The sequence below is a fragment of the Triturus cristatus genome, chromosome 4_1 (genome assembly GCF_964204655.1).
Source record: "Triturus cristatus chromosome 4_1, aTriCri1.1, whole genome shotgun sequence".
NCBI lineage: Eukaryota > Metazoa > Chordata > Amphibia > Caudata > Salamandridae > Triturus > Triturus cristatus.
The window spans coordinates 119913346-119940731 of record NC_140585.1 but is presented as its reverse complement, the minus strand read 5'-3'; the positions used below and the strand labels follow the sequence as shown (position 1 = coordinate 119940731).

At 35.0% G+C, this 27386-nt stretch overlaps 28 non-coding genes across 28 annotated transcripts; all 28 read right to left on the bottom strand.

Annotated features, from left to right (window-relative positions):
• Positions 1-246: 246 nt before the first annotated feature.
• On the bottom strand, positions 247-318 carry TRNAD-GUC (transfer RNA aspartic acid (anticodon GUC)). Its single transcript has one exon. It is a non-coding gene; the product is annotated as a tRNA-Asp (tRNA).
• Positions 319-1646: 1328 nt separating this feature from the next.
• Positions 1647-1718, bottom strand: TRNAD-GUC (transfer RNA aspartic acid (anticodon GUC)). The gene has a single exon. It is a non-coding gene; the product is annotated as a tRNA-Asp (tRNA).
• Positions 1719-2345: 627 nt separating this feature from the next.
• Positions 2346-2417, bottom strand: TRNAD-GUC (transfer RNA aspartic acid (anticodon GUC)). The gene has a single exon. It is a non-coding gene; the product is annotated as a tRNA-Asp (tRNA).
• Positions 2418-3767: 1350 nt separating this feature from the next.
• On the bottom strand, positions 3768-3839 carry TRNAD-GUC (transfer RNA aspartic acid (anticodon GUC)). The gene has a single exon. It is a non-coding gene; the product is annotated as a tRNA-Asp (tRNA).
• Positions 3840-4466: 627 nt separating this feature from the next.
• Positions 4467-4538, bottom strand: TRNAD-GUC (transfer RNA aspartic acid (anticodon GUC)). Its single transcript has one exon. It is a non-coding gene; the product is annotated as a tRNA-Asp (tRNA).
• Positions 4539-5165: 627 nt separating this feature from the next.
• Positions 5166-5237, bottom strand: TRNAD-GUC (transfer RNA aspartic acid (anticodon GUC)). The gene has a single exon. It is a non-coding gene; the product is annotated as a tRNA-Asp (tRNA).
• A 627-nt stretch (positions 5238-5864) lies between these two features.
• On the bottom strand, positions 5865-5936 carry TRNAD-GUC (transfer RNA aspartic acid (anticodon GUC)). Its single transcript has one exon. It is a non-coding gene; the product is annotated as a tRNA-Asp (tRNA).
• Positions 5937-7282: 1346 nt separating this feature from the next.
• On the bottom strand, positions 7283-7354 carry TRNAD-GUC (transfer RNA aspartic acid (anticodon GUC)). The gene has a single exon. It is a non-coding gene; the product is annotated as a tRNA-Asp (tRNA).
• Positions 7355-7985: 631 nt separating this feature from the next.
• TRNAD-GUC (transfer RNA aspartic acid (anticodon GUC)) lies at positions 7986-8057 on the bottom strand. Its single transcript has one exon. It is a non-coding gene; the product is annotated as a tRNA-Asp (tRNA).
• A 627-nt stretch (positions 8058-8684) lies between these two features.
• Positions 8685-8756, bottom strand: TRNAD-GUC (transfer RNA aspartic acid (anticodon GUC)). Its single transcript has one exon. It is a non-coding gene; the product is annotated as a tRNA-Asp (tRNA).
• Positions 8757-10092: 1336 nt separating this feature from the next.
• Positions 10093-10164, bottom strand: TRNAD-GUC (transfer RNA aspartic acid (anticodon GUC)). Its single transcript has one exon. It is a non-coding gene; the product is annotated as a tRNA-Asp (tRNA).
• A 627-nt stretch (positions 10165-10791) lies between these two features.
• TRNAD-GUC (transfer RNA aspartic acid (anticodon GUC)) lies at positions 10792-10863 on the bottom strand. The gene has a single exon. It is a non-coding gene; the product is annotated as a tRNA-Asp (tRNA).
• A 1336-nt stretch (positions 10864-12199) lies between these two features.
• On the bottom strand, positions 12200-12271 carry TRNAD-GUC (transfer RNA aspartic acid (anticodon GUC)). The gene has a single exon. It is a non-coding gene; the product is annotated as a tRNA-Asp (tRNA).
• A 1324-nt stretch (positions 12272-13595) lies between these two features.
• TRNAD-GUC (transfer RNA aspartic acid (anticodon GUC)) lies at positions 13596-13667 on the bottom strand. Its single transcript has one exon. It is a non-coding gene; the product is annotated as a tRNA-Asp (tRNA).
• A 637-nt stretch (positions 13668-14304) lies between these two features.
• Positions 14305-14376, bottom strand: TRNAD-GUC (transfer RNA aspartic acid (anticodon GUC)). Its single transcript has one exon. It is a non-coding gene; the product is annotated as a tRNA-Asp (tRNA).
• A 625-nt stretch (positions 14377-15001) lies between these two features.
• Positions 15002-15073, bottom strand: TRNAD-GUC (transfer RNA aspartic acid (anticodon GUC)). The gene has a single exon. It is a non-coding gene; the product is annotated as a tRNA-Asp (tRNA).
• A 1328-nt stretch (positions 15074-16401) lies between these two features.
• On the bottom strand, positions 16402-16473 carry TRNAD-GUC (transfer RNA aspartic acid (anticodon GUC)). Its single transcript has one exon. It is a non-coding gene; the product is annotated as a tRNA-Asp (tRNA).
• A 1328-nt stretch (positions 16474-17801) lies between these two features.
• Positions 17802-17873, bottom strand: TRNAD-GUC (transfer RNA aspartic acid (anticodon GUC)). The gene has a single exon. It is a non-coding gene; the product is annotated as a tRNA-Asp (tRNA).
• Positions 17874-18498: 625 nt separating this feature from the next.
• Positions 18499-18570, bottom strand: TRNAD-GUC (transfer RNA aspartic acid (anticodon GUC)). The gene has a single exon. It is a non-coding gene; the product is annotated as a tRNA-Asp (tRNA).
• Positions 18571-19203: 633 nt separating this feature from the next.
• TRNAD-GUC (transfer RNA aspartic acid (anticodon GUC)) lies at positions 19204-19275 on the bottom strand. Its single transcript has one exon. It is a non-coding gene; the product is annotated as a tRNA-Asp (tRNA).
• A 646-nt stretch (positions 19276-19921) lies between these two features.
• TRNAD-GUC (transfer RNA aspartic acid (anticodon GUC)) lies at positions 19922-19993 on the bottom strand. The gene has a single exon. It is a non-coding gene; the product is annotated as a tRNA-Asp (tRNA).
• Positions 19994-20618: 625 nt separating this feature from the next.
• On the bottom strand, positions 20619-20690 carry TRNAD-GUC (transfer RNA aspartic acid (anticodon GUC)). The gene has a single exon. It is a non-coding gene; the product is annotated as a tRNA-Asp (tRNA).
• A 627-nt stretch (positions 20691-21317) lies between these two features.
• Positions 21318-21389, bottom strand: TRNAD-GUC (transfer RNA aspartic acid (anticodon GUC)). The gene has a single exon. It is a non-coding gene; the product is annotated as a tRNA-Asp (tRNA).
• Positions 21390-22725: 1336 nt separating this feature from the next.
• TRNAD-GUC (transfer RNA aspartic acid (anticodon GUC)) lies at positions 22726-22797 on the bottom strand. The gene has a single exon. It is a non-coding gene; the product is annotated as a tRNA-Asp (tRNA).
• A 625-nt stretch (positions 22798-23422) lies between these two features.
• TRNAD-GUC (transfer RNA aspartic acid (anticodon GUC)) lies at positions 23423-23494 on the bottom strand. The gene has a single exon. It is a non-coding gene; the product is annotated as a tRNA-Asp (tRNA).
• Positions 23495-24121: 627 nt separating this feature from the next.
• On the bottom strand, positions 24122-24193 carry TRNAD-GUC (transfer RNA aspartic acid (anticodon GUC)). Its single transcript has one exon. It is a non-coding gene; the product is annotated as a tRNA-Asp (tRNA).
• Positions 24194-24830: 637 nt separating this feature from the next.
• Positions 24831-24902, bottom strand: TRNAD-GUC (transfer RNA aspartic acid (anticodon GUC)). The gene has a single exon. It is a non-coding gene; the product is annotated as a tRNA-Asp (tRNA).
• Positions 24903-26955: 2053 nt separating this feature from the next.
• TRNAD-GUC (transfer RNA aspartic acid (anticodon GUC)) lies at positions 26956-27027 on the bottom strand. Its single transcript has one exon. It is a non-coding gene; the product is annotated as a tRNA-Asp (tRNA).
• Positions 27028-27386: the final 359 nt, after the last annotated feature.

Sequence of the window (27386 nt, the reverse complement as noted above, 5' to 3'; positions counted from 1 at the left end):
AGATTCCCCACTGCTTCATTCCATTTCCATTAGATTATAGATGTAAATTGTTTTTGATGGTATGGTCTGTGCAGATTGAAATATTCAGAGCATATTCTGACTTTTAGTTAACACATCTGTAAGCAATTTGGCCATCACTGAATTCAACGTTTATCTCAATCGTAATAGACAAGGATAATGACAAATATAGTTTACAATGTTATTAAGTACATCATTTTATTTAATTGTGTGAATAAAAGGAATCGTCTCCCCGTCGGGGAATTGAACCCCGGTCTCCCGCGTGACAGGCGGGGATACTGACCACTATACTAACGAGGACATATTGGCTTCAGTTCAACAGTGCTCACCTCCATGAGGTTAGGGCATGCCCTCAATCAATTCACAGTATTGTAATAGGCAGCTTTGCTTCCTTTGGTTAGGAGAAGCAATCTTTTTTCATAAATGATTACAAATCAGAAATTCCTAGCTAAAAATAATCTGCTTTAATAAGAAATGATTGATTAAAATAAATACCTATTTATCGATCTGTCTATCTATCTTTCTATCTATCTATGTATATGTATATATATATATATATATATATACAATCAGCTCACTTTACCATTTGCAGCTTATAACCATTTACCACCAGGGGTCACTACTAACAAAAAGCATCCACTCCACTTCTAAATCTAGCCCCTAGAGTTGAGCAGAAGCATAAGATTCCCCACTGCTTCATTCCATTTCCATTAGATTATAGATGTAAATTGTTTTTGATGGTATGGTCTGTGCAGATTGAAATATTCAGAGCATATTCTGACTTTTAGTTAACACATCTGTAAGCAATTTGGCCATCACTGAATTCAACGTTTATCTCAATCGTAATAGAGAAGGATAATGACAAATATAGTTTACAATGTTATTAAGTACATCATTTTATTTAATTGTGTGAATAAAAGGAATCGTCTCCCCGTCGGGGAATTGAACCCCGGTCTCCCACGTGACAGGCGGGGATACTGACCACTATACTAACGAGGACATATTGGCTTCAGTTCAACAGTGCTCACCTCCATGAGGTTAGGGCATGCCCTCAATCAATTCACAGTATTGTAATAGGCAGCTTTGCTTCTTTTGGTTAGGAGAAGCAATCTTTTTTCATAAATGATTACAAATCCGAAATTCCTAGCCAAAAATAATCTGCTTTAATAAGAAATGATTGATTAAAATAAATACCTATTTATCGATCTGTCTATCTATCTTTCTATCTATCTATGTATATGTATATATATATATATATATATATATACAATCAGCTCACTTTACCATTTGCAGCTTATAACCATTTACCACCAGGGGTCACTACTAACAAAAAGCATCCACTCCACTTCTAAATCTAGCCCCTAGAGTTGAGCAGAAGCATAATATTCCCCACTGCTTCATTCCATTTCCATTAGATTATAGATGTAAATTGTTTTTGATGGTATGGTCTGTGCAGATTGAAATATTCAGAGCATATTCTGACTTTTAGTTAACACATCTGTAAGCAATTTGGCCATCACTGAATTCAACGTTTATCTCAATCGTAATAGACAAGGATAATGACAAATATAGTTTACAATGTTATTAAGTACATCATTTTATTTAATTGTGTGAATAAAAGGAAGCGTCTCCCCGTCGGGGAATTGAACCCCGGTCTCCCGCGTGACAGGCGGGGATACTGACCACTATACTAACGAGGACATATTGGCTTCAGTTCAACAGTGCTCACCTCCATGAGGTTAGGGCATGCCCTCAATCAATTCACAGTATTGTAATAGGCAGCTTTGCTTCTTTTGGTTAGGAGAAGCAATCTTTTTTCATAAATGATTACAAATCAGAAATTCCTAGCCAAAAATAATCTGCTTTAATAAGAAATGATTGATTAAAATAAATACCTATTTATCGATCTGTCTATCTATCTTTCTATCTATCTATGTATATGTATATATATATATATATATATATACAATCAGCTCACTTTACCATTTGCAGCTTATAACCATTTACCACCAGGGGTCACTACTAACAAAAAGCATCCACTCCACTTCTAAATCTAGCCCCTAGAGTTGAGCAGAAGCATAAGATTCCCCACTGCTTCATTCCATTTCCATTAGATTATAGATGTAAATTGTTTTTGATGGTATGGTCTGTGCAGATTGAAATATTCAGAGCATATTCTGACTTTTAGTTAACACATCTGTAAGCAATTTGGCCATCACTGAATTCAACGTTTATCTCAATCGTAATAGACAAGGATAATGACAAATATAGTTTACAATGTTATTAAGTACATCATTTTATTTAATTGTGTGAATAAAAGGAATCGTCTCCCCGTCGGGGAATTGAACCCCGGTCTCCCGCGTGACAGGCGGGGATACTGACCACTATACTAACGAGGACATATTGGCTTCAGTTCAACAGTGCTCACCTCCATGAGGTTAGGGCATGCCCTCAATCAATTCACAGTATTGTAATAGGCAGCTTTGCTTCCTTTGGTTAGGAGAAGCAATCTTTTTTCATAAATGATTACAAATCAGAAATTCCTAGCTAAAAATAATCTGCTTTAATAAGAAATGATTGATTAAAATAAATACCTATTTATCGATCTGTCTATCTATCTTTCTATCTATCTATGTATATATATATATATATATATATATATATATATATATATATATATATACAATCAGCTCACTTTACCATTTGCAGCTTATAACCATTTACCACCAGGGGTCACTACTAACAAAAAGCATCCACTCCACTTCTAAATCTAGCCCCTAGAGTTGAGCAGAAGCATAAGATTCCCCACTGCTTCATTCCATTTCCATTAGATTATAGATGTAAATTGTTTTTGATGGTATGGTCTGTGCAGATTGAAATATTCAGAGCATATTCTGACTTTTAGTTAACACATCTGTAAGCAATTTGGCCATCACTGAATTCAACGTTTATCTCAATCGTAATAGAGAAGGATAATGACAAATATAGTTTACAATGTTATTAAGTACATCATTTTATTTAATTGTGTGAATAAAAGGAATCGTCTCCCCGTCGGGGAATTGAACCCCGGTCTCCCACGTGACAGGCGGGGATACTGACCACTATACTAACGAGGACATATTGGCTTCAGTTCAACAGTGCTCACCTCCATGAGGTTAGGGCATGCCCTCAATCAATTCACAGTATTGTAATAGGCAGCTTTGCTTCTTTTGGTTAGGAGAAGCAATCTTTTTTCATAAATGATTACAAATCCGAAATTCCTAGCCAAAAATAATCTGCTTTAATAAGAAATGATTGATTAAAATAAATACCTATTTATCGATCTGTCTATCTATCTTTCTATCTATCTATGTATATGTATATATATATATATATATATATATATATACAATCAGCTCACTTTACCATTTGCAGCTTATAACCATTTACCACCAGGGGTCACTACTAACAAAAAGCATCCACTCCACTTCTAAATCTAGCCCCTAGAGTTGAGCAGAAGCATAATATTCCCCACTGCTTCATTCCATTTCCATTAGATTATAGATGTAAATTGTTTTTGATGGTATGGTCTGTGCAGATTGAAATATTCAGAGCATATTCTGACTTTTAGTTAACACATCTGTAAGCAATTTGGCCATCACTGAATTCAACGTTTATCTCAATCGTAATAGACAAGGATAATGACAAATATAGTTTACAATGTTATTAAGTACATCATTTTATTTAATTGTGTGAATAAAAGGAAGCGTCTCCCCGTCGGGGAATTGAACCCCGGTCTCCCGCGTGACAGGCGGGGATACTGACCACTATACTAACGAGGACATATTGGCTTCAGTTCAACAGTGCTCACCTCCATGAGGTTAGGGCATGCCCTCAATCAATTCACAGTATTGTAATAGGCAGCTTTGCTTCTTTTGGTTAGGAGAAGCAATCTTTTTTCATAAATGATTACAAATCAGAAATTCCTAGCCAAAAATAATCTGCTTTAATAAGAAATGATTGATTAAAATAAATACCTATTTATCGATCTGTCTATCTATCTTTCTATCTATCTATGTATATGTATATATATATATATATATATATACAATCAGCTCACTTTACCATTTGCAGCTTATAACCATTTACCACCAGGGGTCACTACTAACAAAAAGCATCCACTCCACTTCTAAATCTAGCCCCTAGAGTTGAGCAGAAGCATAAGATTCCCCACTGCTTCATTCCATTTCCATTAGATTATAGATGTAAATTGTTTTTGATGGTATGGTCTGTGCAGATTGAAATATTCAGAGCATATTCTGACTTTTAGTTAACACATCTGTAAGCAATTTGGCCATCACTGAATTCAACGTTTATCTCAATCGTAATAGACAAGGATAATGACAAATATAGTTTACAATGTTATTAAGTACATCATTTTATTTAATTGTGTGAATAAAAGGAATCGTCTCCCCGTCGGGGAATTGAACCCCGGTCTCCCGCGTGACAGGCGGGGATACTGACCACTATACTAACGAGGACATATTGGCTTCAGTTCAACAGTGCTCACCTTCATGAGGTTAGGGCATGCCCTCAATCAATTCACAGTATTGTAATAGGCAGCTTTGCTTCTTTTGGTTAGGAGAAGCAATCTTTTTTCATAAATGATTACAAATCAGAAATTCCTAGCCAAAAATAATCTGCTTTAATAAGAAATGATTGATTAAAATAAATACCTATTTATCGATCTGTCTATCTATCTTTCTATCTATCTATGTATATGTATATATATATATATATATATATACAATCAGCTCACTTTACCATTTGCAGCTTATAACCATTTACCACCAGGGGTCACTACTAACAAAAAGCATCCACTCCACTTCTAAATCTAGCCCCTAGAGTTGAGCAGAAGCATAATATTCCCCACTGCTTCATTCCATTTCCATTAGATTATAGATGTAAATTGTTTTTGATGGTATGGTCTGTGCAGATTGAAATATTCAGAGCATATTCTGACTTTTAGTTAACACATCTGTAAGCAATTTGGCCATCACTGAATTCAACGTTTATCTCAATCGTAATAGACAAGGATAATGACAAATATAGTTTACAATGTTATTAAGTACATCATTTTATTTAATTGTGTGAATAAAAGGAAGCGTCTCCCCGTCGGGGAATTGAACCCCGGTCTCCCGCGTGACAGGCGGGGATACTGACCACTATACTAACGAGGACATATTGGCTTCAGTTCAACAGTGCTCACCTCCATGAGGTTAGGGCATGCCCTCAATCAATTCACAGTATTGTAATAGGCAGCTTTGCTTCTTTTGGTTAGGAGAAGCAATCTTTTTTCATAAATGATTACAAATCAGAAATTCCTAGCCAAAAATAATCTGCTTTAATAAGAAATGATTGATTAAAATAAATACCTATTTATCGATCTGTCTATCTATCTTTCTATCTATCTATGTATATGTATATATATATATATATATATATACAATCAGCTCACTTTACCATTTGCAGCTTATAACCATTTACCACCAGGGGTCACTACTAACAAAAAGCATCCACTCCACTTCTAAATCTAGCCCCTAGAGTTGAGCAGAAGCATAAGATTCCCCACTGCTTCATTCCATTTCCATTAGATTATAGATGTAAATTGTTTTTGATGGTATGGTCTGTGCAGATTGAAATATTCAGAGCATATTCTGACTTTTAGTTAACACATCTGTAAGCAATTTGGCCATCACTGAATTCAACGTTTATCTCAATCGTAATAGACAAGGATAATGACAAATATAGTTTACAATGTTATTAAGTACATCATTTTATTTAATTGTGTGAATAAAAGGAATCGTCTCCCCGTCGGGGAATTGAACCCCGGTCTCCCGCGTGACAGGCGGGGATACTGACCACTATACTAACGAGGACATATTGGCTTCAGTTCAACAGTGCTCACCTCCATGAGGTTAGGGCATGCCCTCAATCAATTCACAGTATTGTAATAGGCAGCTTTGCTTCCTTTGGTTAGGAGAAGCAATCTTTTTTCATAAATGATTACAAATCAGAAATTCCTAGCTAAAAATAATCTGCTTTAATAAGAAATGATTGATTAAAATAAATACCTATTTATCGATCTGTCTATCTATCTTTCTATCTATCTATGTATATATATATATATATATATATATATATATATATATATATATACAATCAGCTCACTTTACCATTTGCAGCTTATAACCATTTACCACCAGGGGTCACTACTAACAAAAAGCATCCACTCCACTTCTAAATCTAGCCCCTAGAGTTGAGCAGAAGCATAAGATTCCCCACTGCTTCATTCCATTTCCATTAGATTATAGATGTAAATTGTTTTTGATGGTATGGTCTGTGCAGATTGAAATATTCAGAGCATATTCTGACTTTTAGTTAACACATCTGTAAGCAATTTGGCCATCACTGAATTCAACGTTTATCTCAATCGTAATAGAGAAGGATAATGACAAATATAGTTTACAATGTCATTAAGTACATCATTTTATTTAATTGTGTGAATAAAAGGAATCGTCTCCCCGTCGGGGAATTGAACCCCGGTCTCCCACGTGACAGGCGGGGATACTGACCACTATACTAACGAGGACATATTGGCTTCAGTTCAACAGTGCTCACCTCCATGAGGTTAGGGCATGCCCTCAATCAATTCACAGTATTGTAATAGGCAGCTTTGCTTCTTTTGGTTAGGAGAAGCAATCTTTTTTCATAAATGATTACAAATCCGAAATTCCTAGCCAAAAATAATCTGCTTTAATAAGAAATGATTGATTAAAATAAATACCTATTTATCGATCTGTCTATCTATCTTTCTATCTATCTATGTATATGTATATATATATATATATATATATATATATACAATCAGCTCACTTTACCATTTGCAGCTTATAACCATTTACCACCAGGGGTCACTACTAACAAAAAGCATCCACTCCACTTCTAAATCTAGCCCCTAGAGTTGAGCAGAAGCATAATATTCCCCACTGCTTCATTCCATTTCCATTAGATTATAGATGTAAATTGTTTTTGATGGTATGGTCTGTGCAGATTGAAATATTCAGAGCATATTCTGACTTTTAGTTAACACATCTGTAAGCAATTTGGCCATCACTGAATTCAACGTTTATCTCAATCGTAATAGACAAGGATAATGACAAATATAGTTTACAATGTTATTAAGTACATCATTTTATTTAATTGTGTGAATAAAAGGAAGCGTCTCCCCGTCGGGGAATTGAACCCCGGTCTCCCGCGTGACAGGCGGGGATACTGACCACTATACTAACGAGGACATATTGGCTTCAGTTCAACAGTGCTCACCTCCATGAGGTTAGGGCATGCCCTCAATCAATTCACAGTATTGTAATAGGCAGCTTTGCTTCTTTTGGTTAGGAGAAGCAATCTTTTTTCATAAATGATTACAAATCAGAAATTCCTAGCCAAAAATAATCTGCTTTAATAAGAAATGATTGATTAAAATAAATACCTATTTATCGATCTGTCTATCTATCTTTCTATCTATCTATGTATATGTATATATATATATATATATATATATATACAATCAGCTCACTTTACCATTTGCAGCTTATAACCATTTACCACCAGGGGTCACTACTAACAAAAAGCATCCACTCCACTTCTAAATCTAGCCCCTAGAGTTGAGCAGAAGCATAAGATTCCCCACTGCTTCATTCCATTTCCATTAGATTATAGATGTAAATTGTTTTTGATGGTATGGTCTGTGCAGATTGAAATATTCAGAGCATATTCTGACTTTTAGTTAACACATCTGTAAGCAATTTGGCCATCACTGAATTCAACGTTTATCTCAATCGTAATAGACAAGGATAATGACAAATATAGTTTACAATGTTATTAAGTACATCATTTTATTTAATTGTGTGAATAAAAGGAATCGTCTCCCCGTCGGGGAATTGAACCCCGGTCTCCCGCGTGACAGGCGGGGATACTGACCACTATACTAACGAGGACATATTGGCTTCAGTTCAACAGTGCTCACCTTCATGAGGTTAGGGCATGCCCTCAATCAATTCACAGTATTGTAATAGGCAGCTTTGCTTCTTTTGGTTAGGAGAAGCAATCTTTTTTCATAAATGATTACAAATCAGAAATTCCTAGCCAAAAATAATCTGCTTTAATAAGAAATGATTGATTAAAATAAATACCTATTTATCGATCTGTCTATCTATCTTTCTATCTATCTATGTATATGTATATATATATATATATATATATACAATCAGCTCACTTTACCATTTGCAGCTTATAACCATTTACCACCAGGGGTCACTACTAACAAAAAGCATCCACTCCACTTCTAAATCTAGCCCCTAGAGTTGAGCAGAAGCATAAGATTCCCCACTGCTTCATTCCATTTCCATTAGATTATAGATGTAAATTGTTTTTGATGGTATGGTCTGTGCAGATTGAAATATTCAGAGCATATTCTGACTTTTAGTTAACACATCTGTAAGCAATTTGGCCATCACTGAATTCAACGTTTATCTCAATCGTAATAGACAAGGATAATGACAAATATAGTTTACAATGTTATTAAGTACATCATTTTATTTAATTGTGTGAATAAAAGGAATCGTCTCCCCGTCGGGGAATTGAACCCCGGTCTCCCGCGTGACAGGCGGGGATACTGACCACTATACTAACGAGGACATATTGGCTTCAGTTCAACAGTGCTCACCTCCATGAGGTTAGGGCATGCCCTCAATCAATTCACAGTATTGTAATAGGCAGCTTTGCTTCCTTTGGTTAGGAGAAGCAATCTTTTTTCATAAATGAATACAAATCAGAAATTCCTAGCTAAAAATAATCTGCTTTAATAAGAAATGATTGATTAAAATAAATACCTATTTATCGATCTGTCTATCTATCTTTCTATCTATCTATGTATATATATATATATATATATATATATATATATATATACAATCAGCTCACTTTACCATTTGCAGCTTATAACCATTTACCACCAGGGGTCACTACTAACAAAAAGCATCCACTCCACTTCTAAATCTAGCCCCTAGAGTTGAGCAGAAGCATAAGATTCCCCACTGCTTCATTCCATTTCCATTAGATTATAGATGTAAATTGTTTTTGATGGTATGGTCTGTGCAGATTGAAATATTCAGAGCATATTCTGACTTTTAGTTAACACATCTGTAAGCAATTTGGCCATCACTGAATTCAACGTTTATCTCAATCGTAATAGACAAGGATAATGACAAATATAGTTTACAATGTTATTAAGTACATCATTTTATTTAATTGTGTGAATAAAAGGAATCGTCTCCACGTCGGGGAATTGAACCCCGGTCTCCCGCTTGACAGGCGGGGATACTGACCACTATACTAACGAGGACATATTGGTTTCAGTTCAACAGTGCTCACCTCCATGAGGTTAGGGCATGCCCTCAATCAATTCACAGTATTGTAATAGGCAGCTTTGCTTCTTTTGGTTAGGAGAAGCAATCTTTTTTCATAAATGATTACAAATCAGAAATTCCTAGCCAAAAATAATCTGCTTTAATAAGAAATGATTGATTAAAATAAATACCTATTTATCGATCTGTCTATCTATCTTTCTATCTATCTATGTATATGTATATATATATATATATATATATATACAATCAGCTCACTTTACCATTTGCAGCTTATAACCATTTACCACCAGGGGTCACTACTAACAAAAAGCATCCACTCCACTTCTAAATCTAGCCCCTAGAGTTGAGCAGAAGCATAAGATTCCCCACTGCTTCATTCCATTTCCATTAGATTATAGATGTAAATTGTTTTTGATGGTATGGTCTGTGCAGATTGAAATATTCAGAGCATATTCTGACTTTTAGTTAACACATCTGTAAGCAATTTGGCCATCACTGAATTCAACGTTTATCTCAATCGTAATAGACAAGGATAATGACAAATATAGTTTACAATGTTATTAAGTACATCATTTTATTGAATTGTGTGAATAAAAGGAATCGTCTCCCCGTCGGGGAATTGAACCCCGGTCTCCCGCGTGACAGGCGGGGATACTGACCACTATACTAACGAGGACATATTGGCTTCAGTTCAACAGTGCTCACCTTCATGAGGTTAGGGCATGCCCTCAATCAATTCACAGTATTGTAATAGGCAGCTTTGCTTCTTTTGGTTAGGAGAAGCAATCTTTTTTCATAAATGATTACAAATCAGAAATTCCTAGCCAAAAATAATCTGCTTTAATAAGAAATGATTGATTAAAATAAATACCTATTTATCGATCTGTCTATCTATCTTTCTATCTATCTATGTATATGTATATATATATATATATATATATACAATCAGCTCACTTTACCATTTGCAGCTTATAACCATTTACCACCAGGGGTCACTACTAACAAAAAGCATCCACTCCACTTCTAAATCTAGCCCCTAGAGTTGAGCAGAAGCATAAGATTCCCCACTGCTTCATTCCATTTCCATTAGATTATAGATGTAAATTGTTTTTGATGGTATGGTCTGTGCAGATTGAAATATTCAGAGCATATTCTGACTTTTAGTTAACACATCTGTAAGCAATTTGGCCATCACTGAATTCAACGTTTATCTCAATCGTAATAGACAAGGATAATGACAAATATAGTTTACAATGTTATTAAGTACATCATTTTATTTAATTGTGTGAATAAAAGGAATCGTCTCCCCGTCGGGGAATTGAACCCCGGTCTCCCGCGTGACAGGCGGGGATACTGACCACTATACTAACGAGGACATATTGGCTTCAGTTCAACAGTGCTCACCTCCATGAGGTTAGGGCATGCCCTCAATCAATTCACAGTATTGTAATAGGCAGCTTTGCTTCCTTTGGTTAGGAGAAGCAATCTTTTTTCATAAATGAATACAAATCAGAAATTCCTAGCTAAAAATAATCTGCTTTAATAAGAAATGATTGATTAAAATAAATACCTATTTATCGATCTGTCTATCTATCTTTCTATCTATCTATGTATATATATATATATATATATATATATATATATATATACAATCAGCTCACTTTACCATTTGCAGCTTATAACCATTTACCACCAGGGGTCACTACTAACAAAAAGCATCCACTCCACTTCTAAATCTAGCCCCTAGAGTTGAGCAGAAGCATAAGATTCCCCACTGCTTCATTCCATTTCCATTAGATTATAGATGTAAATTGTTTTTGATGGTATGGTCTGTGCAGATTGAAATATTCAGAGCATATTCTGACTTTTAGTTAACACATCTGTAAGCAATTTGGCCATCACTGAATTCAACGTTTATCTCAATCGTAATAGACAAGGATAATGACAAATATAGTTTACAATGTTATTAAGTACATCATTTTATTTAATTGTGTGAATAAAAGGAATCGTCTCCACGTCGGGGAATTGAACCCCGGTCTCCCGCTTGACAGGCGGGGATACTGACCACTATACTAACGAGGACATATTGGTTTCAGTTCAACAGTGCTCACCTCCATGAGGTTAGGGCATGCCCTCAATCAATTCACAGTATTGTAATAGGCAGCTTTGCTTCTTTTGGTTAGGAGAAGCAATCTTTTTTCATAAATGATTACAAATCAGAAATTCCTAGCCAAAAATAATCTGCTTTAATAAGAAATGATTGATTAAAATAAATACCTATTTATCGATCTGTCTATCTATCTTTCTATCTATCTATGTATATGTATATATATATATATATATATATATACAATCAGCTCACTTTACCATTTGCAGCTTATAACCATTTACCACCAGGGGTCACTACTAACAAAAAGCATCCACTCCACTTCTAAATCTAGCCCCTAGAGTTGAGCAGAAGCATAAGATTCCCCACTGCTTCATTCCATTTCCATTAGATTATAGATGTAAATTGTTTTTGATGGTATGGTCTGTGCAGATTGAAATATTCAGAGCATATTCTGACTTTTAGTTAACACATCTGTAAGCAATTTGGCCATCACTGAATTCAACGTTTATCTCAATCGTAATAGAGAAGGATAATGACAAATATAGTTTACAATGTTATTAAGTACATCATTTTATTTAATTGTGTGAATAAAAGGAATCGTCTCCCCGTCGGGGAATTGAACCCCGGTCTCCCGCGTGACAGGCGGGGATACTGACCACTATACTAACGAGGACATATTGTCTTCAGTTCAACAGTGCTCACCTTCATGAGGTTAGGGCATGCCCTCAATCAATTCACAGTATTGTAATAGGCAGCTTTGCTTCTTTTGGTTAGGAGAAGCAATCTTTTTTCATAAATGATTACAAATCAGAAATTCCTAGCCAAAAATAATCTGCTTTAATAAGAAATGATTGATTAAAATAAATACCGATTTATCGATCTGTCTATCTATCTTTCTATCTATCTATGTATATGTATATATATATATATATATATACAATCAGCTCACTTTACCATTTGCAGCTTATAACCATTTACCACCAGGGGTCACTACTAACAAAAAGCATCCACTCCACTTCTAAATCTAGCCCCTAGAGTTGAGCAGAAGCATAAGATTCCCCACTGCTTCATTCCATTTCCATTAGATTATAGATGTAAATTGTTTTTGATGGTATGGTCTGTGCAGATTGAAATATTCAGAGCATATTCTGACTTTTAGTTAACACATCTGTAAGCAATTTGGCCATCACTGAATTCAACGTTTATCTCAATCGTAATAGAGAAGGATAATGACAAATATAGTTTACAATGTTATTAAGTACATCATTTTATTTAATTGTGTGAATAAAAGGAATCGTCTCCCCGTCGGGGAATTGAACCCCGGTCTCCCGCGTGACAGGCGGGGATACGGACCACTATACTAACGAGGACATATTGTCTTCAGTTCAACAGTGCTCACCTTCATGAGGTTAGGGCATGCCCTCAATCAATTCACAGTATTGTAATAGGCAGCTTTGCTTCTTTTGGTTAGGAGAAGCAATCTTTTTTCATAAATGATTACAAATCAGAAATTCCTAGCCAAAAATAATCTGCTTTAATAAGAAATGATTGATTAAAATAAATACCTATTTATCGATCTGTCTATCTATCTTTCTATCTATCTATGTATATGTATATATATATATATATATATATACAATCAGCTCACTTTACCATTTGCAGCTTATAACCATTTACCACCAGGGGTCACTACTAACAAAAAGCATCCACTCCACTTCTAAATCTAGCCCCTAGAGTTGAGCAGAAGCATAAGATTCCCCACTGCTTCATTCCATTTCCATTAGATTATAGATGTAAATTGTTTTTGATGGTATGGTCTGTGCAGATTGAAATATTCAGAGCATATTCTGACTTTTAGTTAACACATCTGTAAGCAATTTGGCCATCACTGAATTCAACGTTTATCTCAATCGTAATAGACAAGGATAATGACAAATATAGTTTACAATGTTATTAAGTACATCATTTTATTTAATTGTGTGAATAAAAGGAATCGTCTCCCCGTCGGGGAATTGAACCCCGGTCTCCCGCGTGACAGGCGGGGATACTGACCACTATACTAACGAGGACATATTGGCTTCAGTTCAACAGTGCTCACCTCCATGAGGTTAGGGCATGCCCTCAATCAATTCACAGTATTGTAATAGGCAGCTTTGCTTCCTTTGGTTAGGAGAAGCAATCTTTTTTCATAAATGATTACAAATCAGAAATTCCTAGCTAAAAATAATCTGCTTTAATAAGAAATGATTGATTAAAATAAATACCTATTTATCGATCTGTCTATCTATCTTTCTATCTATCTATGTATATATATATATATATATATATATATATATATATATATACAATCAGCTCACTTTACCATTTGCAGCTTATAACCATTTACCACCAGGGGTCACTACTAACAAAAAGCATCCACTCCACTTCTAAATCTAGCCCCTAGAGTTGAGCAGAAGCATAAGATTCCCCACTGCTTCATTCCATTTCCATTAGATTATAGATGTAAATTGTTTTTGATGGTATGGTCTGTGCAGATTGAAATATTCAGAGCATATTCTGACTTTTAGTTAACACATCTGTAAGCAATTTGGCCATCACTGAATTCAACGTTTATCTCAATCGTAATAGACAAGGATAATGACAAATATAGTTTACAATGTTATTAAGTACATCATTTTATTTAATTGTGTGAATAAAAGGAATCGTCTCCCCGTCGGGGAATTGAACCCCGGTCTCCCGCTTGACAGGCGGGGATACTGACCACTATACTAACGAGGACATATTGGTTTCAGTTCAACAGTGCTCACCTCCATGAGGTTAGGGCATGCCCTCAATCAATTCACAGTATTGTAATAGGCAGCTTTGCTTCTTTTGGTTAGGAGAAGCAATCTTTTTTCATAAATGATTACAAATCAGAAATTCCTAGCCAAAAATAATCTGCTTTAATAAGAAATGATTGATTAAAATAAATACCTATTTATCGATCTGTCTATCTATCTTTCTATCTATCTATGTATATGTATATATATATATATATATATACAATCAGCTCACTTTACCATTTGCAGCTTATAACCATTTACCACCAGGGGTCACTACTAACAAAAAGCATCCACTCCACTTCTAAATCTAGCCCCTAGAGTTGAGCAGAAGCATAAGATTCCCCACTGCTTCATTCCATTTCCATTAGATTATAGATGTAAATTGTTTTTGATGGTATGGTCTGTGCAGATTGAAATATTCAGAGCATATTCTGACTTTTAGTTAACACATCTGTAAGCAATTTGGCCATCACTGAATTCAACGTTTATCTCAATCGTAATAGAGAAGGATAATGACAAATATAGTTTACAATGTTATTAAGTACATCATTTTATTTAATTGTGTGAATAAAAGGAATCGTCTCCCCGTCGGGGAATTGAACCCCGGTCTCCCGCGTGACAGGCGGGGATACTGACCACTATACTAACGAGGACATATTGTCTTCAGTTCAACAGTGCTCACCTTCATGAGGTTAGGGCATGCCCTCAATCAATTCACAGTATTGTAATAGGCAGCTTTGCTTCTTTTGGTTAGGAGAAGCAATCTTTTTTCATAAATGATTACAAATCAGAAATTCCTAGCCAAAAATAATCTGCTTTAATAAGAAATGATTGATTAAAATAAATACCTATTTATCGATCTGTCTATCTATCTTTCTATCTATCTATGTATATGTATATATATATATATATATATACAATCAGCTCACTTTACCATTTGCAGCTTATAACCATTTACCACCAGGGGTCACTACTAACAAAAAGCATCCACTCCACTTCTAAATCTAGCCCCTAGAGTTGAGCAGAAGCATAAGATTCCCCACTGCTTCATTCCATTTCCATTAGATTATAGATGTAAATTGTTTTTGATGGTATGGTCTGTGCAGATTGAAATATTCAGAGCATATTCTGACTTTTAGTTAACACATCTGTAAGCAATTTGGCCATCACTGAATTCAACGTTTATCTCAATCGTAATAGAGAAGGATAATGACAAATATAGTTTACAATGTTATTAAGTACATCATTTTATTTAATTGTGTGAATAAAAGGAATCGTCTCCCCGTCGGGGAATTGAACCCCGGTCTCCCACGTGACAGGCGGGGATACTGACCACTATACTAACGAGGACATATTGGCTTCAGTTCAACAGTGCTCACCTCCATGAGGTTAGGGCATGCCCTCAATCAATTCACAGTATTGTAATAGGCAGCTTTGCTTCTTTTGGTTAGGAGAAGCAATCTTTTTTCATAAATGATTACAAATCCGAAATTCCTAGCCAAAAATAATCTGCTTTAATAAGAAATGATTGATTAAAATAAATACCTATTTATCGATCTGTCTATCTATCTTTCTATCTATCTATGTATATGTATATATATATATATATATATATATATACAATCAGCTCACTTTACCATTTGCAGCTTATAACCATTTACCACCAGGGGTCACTACTAACAAAAAGCATCCACTCCACTTCTAAATCTAGCCCCTAGAGTTGAGCAGAAGCATAATATTCCCCACTGCTTCATTCCATTTCCATTAGATTATAGATGTAAATTGTTTTTGATGGTATGGTCTGTGCAGATTGAAATATTCAGAGCATATTCTGACTTTTAGTTAACACATCTGTAAGCAATTTGGCCATCACTGAATTCAACGTTTATCTCAATCGTAATAGGCAAGGATAATGACAAATATAGTTTACAATGTTATTAAGTACATCATTTTATTTAATTGTGTGAATAAAGGGAATCGTCTCCCCGTCGGGGAATTGAACCCCGGTCTCCCGCGTGACAGGCGGGGATACTGACCACTATACTAACGAGGACATATTGTCTTCAGTTCAACAGTGCTCACCTTCATGAGGTTAGGGCATGCCCTCAATCAATTCACAGTATTGTAATAGGCAGCTTTGCTTCTTTTGGTTAGGAGAAGCAATCTTTTTTCATAAATGATTACAAATCAGAAATTCCTAGCCAAAAATAATCTGCTTTAATAAGAAATGATTGATTAAAATAAATACCTATTTATCGATCTGTCTATCTATCTTTCTATCTATCTATGTATATGTATATATATATATATATATATACAATCAGCTCACTTTACCATTTGCAGCTTATAACCATTTACCACCAGGGGTCACTACTAACAAAAAGCATCCACTCCACTTCTAAATCTAGCCCCTAGAGTTGAGCAGAAGCATAAGATTCCCCACTGCTTCATTCCATTTCCATTAGATTATAGATGTAAATTGTTTTTGATGGTATGGTCTGTGCAGATTGAAATATTCAGAGCATATTCTGACTTTTAGTTAACACATCTGTAAGCAATTTGGCCATCACTGAATTCAACGTTTATCTCAATCGTAATAGAGAAGGATAATGACAAATATAGTTTACAATGTTATTAAGTACATCATTTTATTTAATTGTGTGAATAAAAGGAATCGTCTCCCCGTCGGGGAATTGAACCCCGGTCTCCCACGTGACAGGCGGGGATACTGACCACTATACTAACGAGGACATATTGGCTTCAGTTCAACAGTGCTCACCTCCATGAGGTTAGGGCATGCCCTCAATCAATTCACAGTATTGTAATAGGCAGCTTTGCTTCTTTTGGTTAGGAGAAGCAATCTTTTTTCATAAATGATTACAAATCCGAAATTCCTAGCCAAAAATAATCTGCTTTAATAAGAAATGATTGATTAAAATAAATACCTATTTATCGATCTGTCTATCTATCTTTCTATCTATCTATGTATATGTATATATATATATATATATATATATATACAATCAGCTCACTTTACCATTTGCAGCTTATAACCATTTACCACCAGGGGTCACTACTAACAAAAAGCATCCACTCCACTTCTAAATCTAGCCCCTAGAGTTGAGCAGAAGCATAATATTCCCCACTGCTTCATTCCATTTCCATTAGATTATAGATGTAAATTGTTTTTGATGGTATGGTCTGTGCAGATTGAAATATTCAGAGCATATTCTGACTTTTAGTTAACACATCTGTAAGCAATTTGGCCATCACTGAATTCAACGTTTATCTCAATCGTAATAGACAAGGATAATGACAAATATAGTTTACAATGTTATTAAGTACATCATTTTATTTAATTGTGTGAATAAAAGGAATCGTCTCCCCGTCGGGGAATTGAACCCCGGTCTCCCGCGTGACAGGCGGGGATACTGACCACTATACTAACGAGGACATATTGTCTTCAGTTCAACAGTGCTCACCTTCATGAGGTTAGGGCATGCCCTCAATCAATTCACAGTATTGTAATAGGCAGCTTTGCTTCTTTTGGTTAGGAGAAGCAATCTTTTTTCATAAATGATTACAAATCAGAAATTCCTAGCCAAAAATAATCTGCTTTAATAAGAAATGATTGATTAAAATAAATACCTATTTATCGATCTGTCTATCTATCTTTCTATCTATCTATGTATATGTATATATATATATATATATATACAATCAGCTCACTTTACCATTTGCAGCTTATAACCATTTACCACCAGGGGTCACTACTAACAAAAAGCATCCACTCCACTTCTAAATCTAGCCCCTAGAGTTGAGCAGAAGCATAAGATTCCCCACTGCTTCATTCCATTTCCATTAGATTATAGATGTAAATTGTTTTTGATGGTATGGTCTGTGCAGATTGAAATATTCAGAGCATATTCTGACTTTTAGTTAACACATCTGTAAGCAATTTGGCCATCACTGAATTCAACGTTTATCTCAATCGTAATAGACAAGGATAATGACAAATATAGTTTACAATGTTATTAAGTACATCATTTTATTTAATTGTGTGAATAAAAGGAAGCGTCTCCCCGTCGGGGAATTGAACCCCGGTCTCCCGCGTGACAGGCGGGGATACTGACCACTATACTAACGAGGACATATTGGCTTCAGTTCAACAGTGCTCACCTCCATGAGGTTAGGGCATGCCCTCAATCAATTCACAGTATTGTAATAGGCAGCTTTGCTTCCTTTGGTTAGGAGAAGCAATCTTTTTTCATAAATGATTACAAATCAGAAATTCCTAGCTAAAAATAATCTGCTTTAATAAGAAATGATTGATTAAAATAAATACCTATTTATCGATCTGTCTATCTATCTTTCTATCTATCGATGTATATATATATATATATATATATATATATATATATACAATCAGCTCACTTTACCATTTGCAGCTTATAACCATTTACCACCAGGGGTCACTACTAACAAAAAGCATCCACTCCACTTCTAAATCTAGCCCCTAGAGTTGAGCAGAAGCATAAGATTCCCCACTGCTTCATTCCATTTCCATTAGATTATAGATGTAAATTGTTTTTGATGGTATGGTCTGTGCAGATTGAAATATTCAGAGCATATTCTGACTTTTAGTTAACACATCTGTAAGCAATTTGGCCATCACTGAATTCAACGTTTATCTCAATCGTAATAGAGAAGGATAATGACAAATATAGTTTACAATGTTATTAAGTACATCATTTTATTTAATTGTGTGAATAAAAGGAATCGTCTCCCCGTCGGGGAATTGAACCCCGGTCTCCCGCGTGACAGGCGGGGATACTGACCACTATACTAACGAGGACATATTGGCTTCAGTTCAACAGTGCTCACCTCCATGAGGTTAGGGCATGCCCTCAATCAATTCACAGTATTGTAATAGGCAGCTTTGCTTCTTTTGGTTAGGAGAAGCAATCTTTTTTCATAAATGATTACAAATCAGAAATTTCTAGCCAAAAATAATCTGCTTTAATAAGAAATGATTGATTAAAATAAATACCTATTTATCGATCTGTCTATCTATCTTTCTATCTATCTATCTATGTATATATATATATATATATATATATATATATATATATATATATACAATCAGCTCACTTTACCATTTGCAGCTTATAACCATTTACCACCAGGGGTCACTATTAACAAAAAGCATCCACTCCACTTCTAAATCTAGCCCCTAGAGTTGAGCAGAAGCATAAGATTCCCCACTGCTTCATTCCATTTTCCATTAGATTATAGATGTAAATTGTTTATGATGGTATGGTCTGTGCAGATTGAAATATTCAGAGCATATTCTGACTTTTAGTTAACACATCTGTAAGCAATTTGGCCATCACTGAATTCAACGTTTATCTCAATCGTAATAGACAAGGATAATGACAAATATAGTTTACAATGTTATTAAGTACATCATTTTATTTAATTGTGTGAATAAAAGGAATCGTCTCCCCGTCGGGGAATTGAACCCCGGTCTCCCGCGTGACAGGCGGGGATACTGACCACTATACTAACGAGGACATATTGTCTTCAGTTCAACAGTGCTCACCTTCATGAGGTTAGGGCATGCCCTCAATCAATTCACAGTATTGTAATAGGCAGCTTTGCTTCTTTTGGTTAGGAGAAGCAATCTTTTTTCATAAATGATTACAAATCAGAAATTCCTAGCCAAAAATAATCTGCTTTAATAAGAAATGATTGATTAAAATAAATACCTATTTATCGATCTGTCTATCTATCTTTCTATCTATCTATGTATATGTATATATATATATATATATATACAATCAGCTCACTTTACCATTTGCAGCTTATAACCATTTACCACCAGGGGTCACTACTAACAAAAAGCATCCACTCCACTTCTAAATCTAGCCCCTAGAGTTGAGCAGAAGCATAAGATTCCCCACTGCTTCATTCCATTTCCATTAGATTATAGATGTAAATTGTTTTTGATGGTATGGTCTGTGCAGATTGAAATATTCAGAGCATATTCTGACTTTTAGTTAACACATCTGTAAGCAATTTGGCCATCACTGAATTCAACGTTTATCTCAATCGTAATAGACAAGGATAATGACAAATATAGTTTACAATGTTATTAAGTACATCATTTTATTTAATTGTGTGAATAAAAGGAAGCGTCTCCCCGTCGGGGAATTGAACCCCGGTCTCCCGCGTGACAGGCGGGGATACTGACCACTATACTAACGAGGACATATTGGCTTCAGTTCAACAGTGCTCACCTCCATGAGGTTAGGGCATGCCCTCAATCAATTCACAGTATTGTAATAGGCAGCTTTGCTTCTTTTGGTTAGGAGAAGCAATCTTTTTTCATAAATGATTACAAATCAGAAATTCCTAGCCAAAAATAATCTGCTTTAATAAGAAATGATTGATTAAAATAAATACCTATTTATCGATCTGTCTATCTATCTTTCTATCTATCTATGTATATGTATATATATATATATATATATATACAATCAGCTCACTTTACCATTTGCAGCTTATAACCATTTACCACCAGGGGTCACTACTAACAAAAAGCATCCACTCCACTTCTAAATCTAGCCCCTAGAGTTGAGCAGAAGCATAAGATTCCCCACTGCTTCATTCCATTTCCATTAGATTATAGATGTAAATTGTTTTTGATGGTATGGTCTGTGCAGATTGAAATATTCAGAGCATATTCTGACTTTTAGTTAACACATCTGTAAGCAATTTGGCCATCACTGAATTCAACGTTTATCTCAATCGTAATAGACAAGGATAATGACAAATATAGTTTACAATGTTATTAAGTACATCATTTTATTTAATTGTGTGAATAAAAGGAATCGTCTCCCCGTCGGGGAATTGAACCCCGGTCTCCCGCGTGACAGGCGGGGATACTGACCACTATACTAACGAGGACATATTGGCTTCAGTTCAACAGTGCTCACCTCCATGAGGTTAGGGCATGCCCTCAATCAATTCACAGTATTGTAATAGGCAGCTTTGCTTCCTTTGGTTAGGAGAAGCAATCTTTTTTCATAAATGATTACAAATCAGAAATTCCTAGCTAAAAATAATCTGCTTTAATAAGAAATGATTGATTAAAATAAATACCTATTTATCGATCTGTCTATCTATCTTTCTATCTATCGATGTATATATATATATATATATATATATATATATATATACAATCAGCTCACTTTACCATTTGCAGCTTATAACCATTTACCACCAGGGGTCACTACTAACAAAAAGCATCCACTCCACTTCTAAATCTAGCCCCTAGAGTTGAGCAGAAGCATAAGATTCCCCACTGCTTCATTCCATTTCCATTAGATTATAGATGTAAATTGTTTTTGATGGTATGGTCTGTGCAGATTGAAATATTCAGAGCATATTCTGACTTTTAGTTAACACATCTGTAAGCAATTTGGCCATCACTGAATTCAACGTTTATCTCAATCGTAATAGAGAAGGATAATGACAAATATAGTTTACAATGTTATTAAGTACATCATTTTATTTAATTGTGTGAATAAAAGGAATCGTCTCCCCGTCGGGGAATTGAACCCCGGTCTCCCACGTGACAGGCGGGGATACTGACCACTATACTAACGAGGACATATTGGCTTCAGTTCAACAGTGCTCACCTCCATGAGGTTAGGGCATGCCCTCAATCAATTCACAGTATTGTAATAGGCAGCTTTGCTTCTTTTGGTTAGGAGAAGCAATCTTTTTTCATAAATGATTACAAATCCGAAATTCCTAGCCAAAAATAATCTGCTTTAATAAGAAATGATTGATTAAAATAAATACCTATTTATCGATCTGTCTATCTATCTTTCTATCTATCTATGTATATGTATATATATATATATATATATATATATACAATCAGCTCACTTTACCATTTGCAGCTTATAACCATTTACCACCAGGGGTCACTACTAACAAAAAGCATCCACTCCACTTCTAAATCTAGCCCCTAGAGTTGAGCAGAAGCATAATATTCCCCACTGCTTCATTCCATTTCCATTAGATTATAGATGTAAATTGTTTTTGATGGTATGGTCTGTGCAGATTGAAATATTCAGAGCATATTCTGACTTTTAGTTAACACATCTGTAAGCAATTTGGCCATCACTGAATTCAACGTTTATCTCAATCGTAATAGACAAGGATAATGACAAATATAGTTTACAATGTTATTAAGTACATCATTTTATTTAATTGTGTGAATAAAAGGAATCGTCTCCCCGTCGGGGAATTGAACCCCGGTCTCCCGCGTGACAGGCGGGGATACTGACCACTATACTAACGAGGACATATTGTCTTCAGTTCAACAGTGCTCACCTTCATGAGGTTAGGGCATGCCCTCAATCAATTCACAGTATTGTAATAGGCAGCTTTGCTTCTTTTGGTTAGGAGAAGCAATCTTTTTTCATAAATGATTACAAATCAGAAATTCCTAGCCAAAAATAATCTGCTTTAATAAGAAATGATTGATTAAAATAAATACCTATTTATCGATCTGTCTATCTATCTTTCTATCTATCTATGTATATGTATATATATATATATATATATACAATCAGCTCACTTTACCATTTGCAGCTTATAACCATTTACCACCAGGGGTCACTACTAACAAAAAGCATCCACTCCACTTCTAAATCTAGCCCCTAGAGTTGAGCAGAAGCATAAGATTCCCCACTGCTTCATTCCATTTCCATTAGATTATAGATGTAAATTGTTTTTGATGGTATGGTCTGTGCAGATTGAAATATTCAGAGCATATTCTGACTTTTAGTTAACACATCTGTAAGCAATTTGGCCATCACTGAATTCAACGTTTATCTCAATCGTAATAGACAAGGATAATGACAAATATAGTTTACAATGTTATTAAGTACATCATTTTATTTAATTGTGTGAATAAAAGGAAGCGTCTCCCCGTCGGGGAATTGAACCCCGGTCTCCCGCGTGACAGGCGGGGATACTGACCACTATACTAACGAGGACATATTGGCTTCAGTTCAACAGTGCTCACCTCCATGAGGTTAGGGCATGCCCTCAATCAATTCACAGTATTGTTATAGGCAGCTTTGCTTCTTTTGGTTAGGAGAAGCAATCTTTTTTCATAAATGATTACAAATCAGAAATTCCTAGCCAAAAATAATCTGCTTTAATAAGAAATGATTGATTAAAATAAATACCTATTTATCGATCTGTCTATCTATCTTTCTATCTATCTATGTATATGTATATATATATATATATATATATACAATCAGCTCACTTTACCATTTGCAGCTTATAACCATTTACCACCAGGGGTCACTACTAACAAAAAGCATCCACTCCACTTCTAAATCTAGCCCCTAGAGTTGAGCAGAAGCATAAGATTCCCCACTGCTTCATTCCATTTCCATTAGATTATAGATGTAAATTGTTTTTGATGGTATGGTCTGTGCAGATTGAAATATTCAGAGCATATTCTGACTTTTAGTTAACACATCTGTAAGCAATTTGGCCATCACTGAATTCAACGTTTATCTCAATCGTAATAGACAAGGATAATGACAAATATAGTTTACAATGTTATTAAGTACATCATTTTATTTAATTGTGTGAATAAAAGGAATCGTCTCCCCGTCGGGGAATTGAACCCCGGTCTCCCGCGTGACAGGCGGGGATACTGACCACTATACTAACGAGGACATATTGGCTTCAGTTCAACAGTGCTCACCTCCATGAGGTTAGGGCATGCCCTCAATCAATTCACAGTATTGTAATAGGCAGCTTTGCTTCCTTTGGTTAGGAGAAGCAATCTTTTTTCATAAATGATTACAAATCAGAAATTCCTAGCTAAAAATAATCTGCTTTAATAAGAAATGATTGATTAAAATAAATACCTATTTATCGATCTGTCTATCTATCTTTCTATCTATCTATGTATATATATATATATATATATATATATATATATATATATACAATCAGCTCACTTTACCATTTGCAGCTTATAACCATTTACCACCAGGGGTCACTACTAACAAAAAGCATCCACTCCACTTCTAAATCTAGCCCCTAGAGTTGAGCAGAAGCATAAGATTCCCCACTGCTTCATTCCATTTCCATTAGATTATAGATGTAAATTGTTTTTGATGGTATGGTCTGTGCAGATTGAAATATTCAGAGCATATTCTGACTTTTAGTTAACACATCTGTAAGCAATTTGGCCATCACTGAATTCAACGTTTATCTCAATCGTAATAGACAAGGATAATGACAAATATAGTTTACAATGTTATTAAGTACATCATTTTATTTAATTGTGTGAATAAAAGGAATCGTCTCCCCGTCGGGGAATTGAACCCCGGTCTCCCGCGTGACAGGCGGGGATACTGACCACTATACTAACGAGGACATATTGGCTTCAGTTCAACAGTGCTCACCTCCATGAGGTTAGGGCATGCCCTCAATCAATTCACAGTATTGTAATAGGCAGCTTTGCTTCTTTTGGTTAGGAGAAGCAATCTTTTTTCATAAATGATTACAAATCAGAAATTCCTAGCCAAAAATAATCTGCTTTAATAAGAAATGATTGATTAAAATAAATACCTATTTATCGATCTGTCTATCTATCTTTCTATCTATCTATGTATATGTATATATATATATATATATATACAATCAGCTCACTTTACCATTTGCAGCTTATAACCATTTACCACCAGGGGTCACTACTAACAAAAAGCATCCACTCCACTTCTAAATCTAGCCCCTAGAGTTGAGCAGAAGCATAAGATTCCCCACTGCTTCATTCCATTTCCATTAGATTATAGATGTAAATTGTTTTTGATGGTATGGTCTGTGCAGATTGAAATATTCAGAGCATATTCTGACTTTTAGTTAACACATCTGTAAGCAATTTGGCCATCACTGAATTCAACGTTTATCTCAATCGTAATAGAGAAGGATAATGACAAATATAGTTTACAATGTTATTAAGTACATCATTTTATTTAATTGTGTGAATAAAAGGAATCGTCTCCCCGTCGGGGAATTGAACCCCGGTCTCCCACGTGACAGGCGGGGATACTGACCACTATACTAACTAGGACATATTGGCTTCAGTTCAACAGTGCTCACCTCCATGAGGTTAGGGCATGCCCTCAATCAATTCACAGTATTGTTATAGGCAGCTTTGCTTCTTTTGGTTAGGAGAAGCAATCTTTTTTCATAAATGATTACAAATCCGAAATTCCTAGCCAAAAATAATCTGCTTTAATAAGAAATGATTGATTAAAATAAATACCTATTTATCGATCTGTCTATCTATCTTTCTATCTATCTATGTATATATATATATATATATATATATATATATATATATATATATATATATATATATATATACAATCAGCTCACTTTACCATTTGCAGCTTATAACCATTTACCACCAGGGGTCACTACTAACAAAAAGCATCCACTCCACTTCTAAATCTAGCCCCTAGAGTTGAGCAGAAGCATAAGATTCCCCACTGCTTCATTCCATTTCCATTAGATTATAGATGTAAATTGTTTTTGATGGTATGGTCTGTGCAGATTGAAATATTCAGAGCATATTCTGACTTTTAGTTAACACATCTGTAAGCAATTTGGCCATCACTGAATTCAACGTTTATCTCAATCGTAATAGAGAAGGATAATGACAAATATAGTTTACAATGTTATTAAGTACATCATTTTATTTAATTGTGTGAATAAAAGGAATCGTCTCCCCGTCGGGGAATTGAACCCCGGTCTCCCACGTGACAGGCGGGGATACTGACCACTATACTAACGAGGACATATTGGCTTCAGTTCAACAGTGCTCACCTCCATGAGGTTAGGGCATGCCCTCAATCAATTCACAGTATTGTAATAGGCAGCTTTGCTTCTTTTGGTTAGGAGAAGCAATCTTTTTTCATAAATGATTACAAATCAGAAATTCCTAGCCAAAAATAATCTGCTTTAATAAGAAATGATTGATTAAAATAAATACCTATTTATCGATCTGTCTATCTATCTTTCTATCTATCTATGTATATGTATATATATATATATATATATATACAATCAGCTCACTTTACCATTTGCAGCTTATAACCATTTACCACCAGGGGTCACTACTAACAAAAAGCATCCACTCCACTTCTAAATCTAGCCCCTAGAGTTGAGCAGAAGCATAAGATTCCCCACTGCTTCATTCCATTTCCATTAGATTATAGATGTAAATTGTTTTTGATGGTATGGTCTGTGCAGATTGAAATATTCAGAGCATATTCTGACTTTTAGTTAACACATCTGTAAGCAATTTGGCCATCACTGAATTCAACGTTTATCTCAATCGTAATAGAGAAGGATAATGACAAATATAGTTTACAATGTTATTAAGTACATCATTTTATTTAATTGTGTGAATAAAAGGAAGCGTCTCCCCGTCGGGGAATTGAACCCCGGTCTCCCGCGTGACAGGCGGGGATACTGACCACTATACTAACGAGGACATATTGGCTTCAGTTCAACAGTGCTCACCTCCATGAGGTTAGGGCATGCCCTCAATCAATTCACAGTATTGTAATAGGCAGCTTTGCTTCTTTTGGTTAGGAGAAGCAATCTTTTTTCATAAATGATTACAAATCAGAAATTCCTAGCCAAAAATAATCTGCTTTAATAAGAAATGATTGATTAAAATAAATACCTATTTATCGATCTGTCTATCTATCTTTCTATCTATCTATGTATATGTATATATATATATATATACAATCAGCTCACTTTACCATTTGCAGCTTATAACCATTTACCACCAGGGGTCACTACTAACAAAAAGCATCCACTCCACTTCTAAATCTAGCCCCTAGA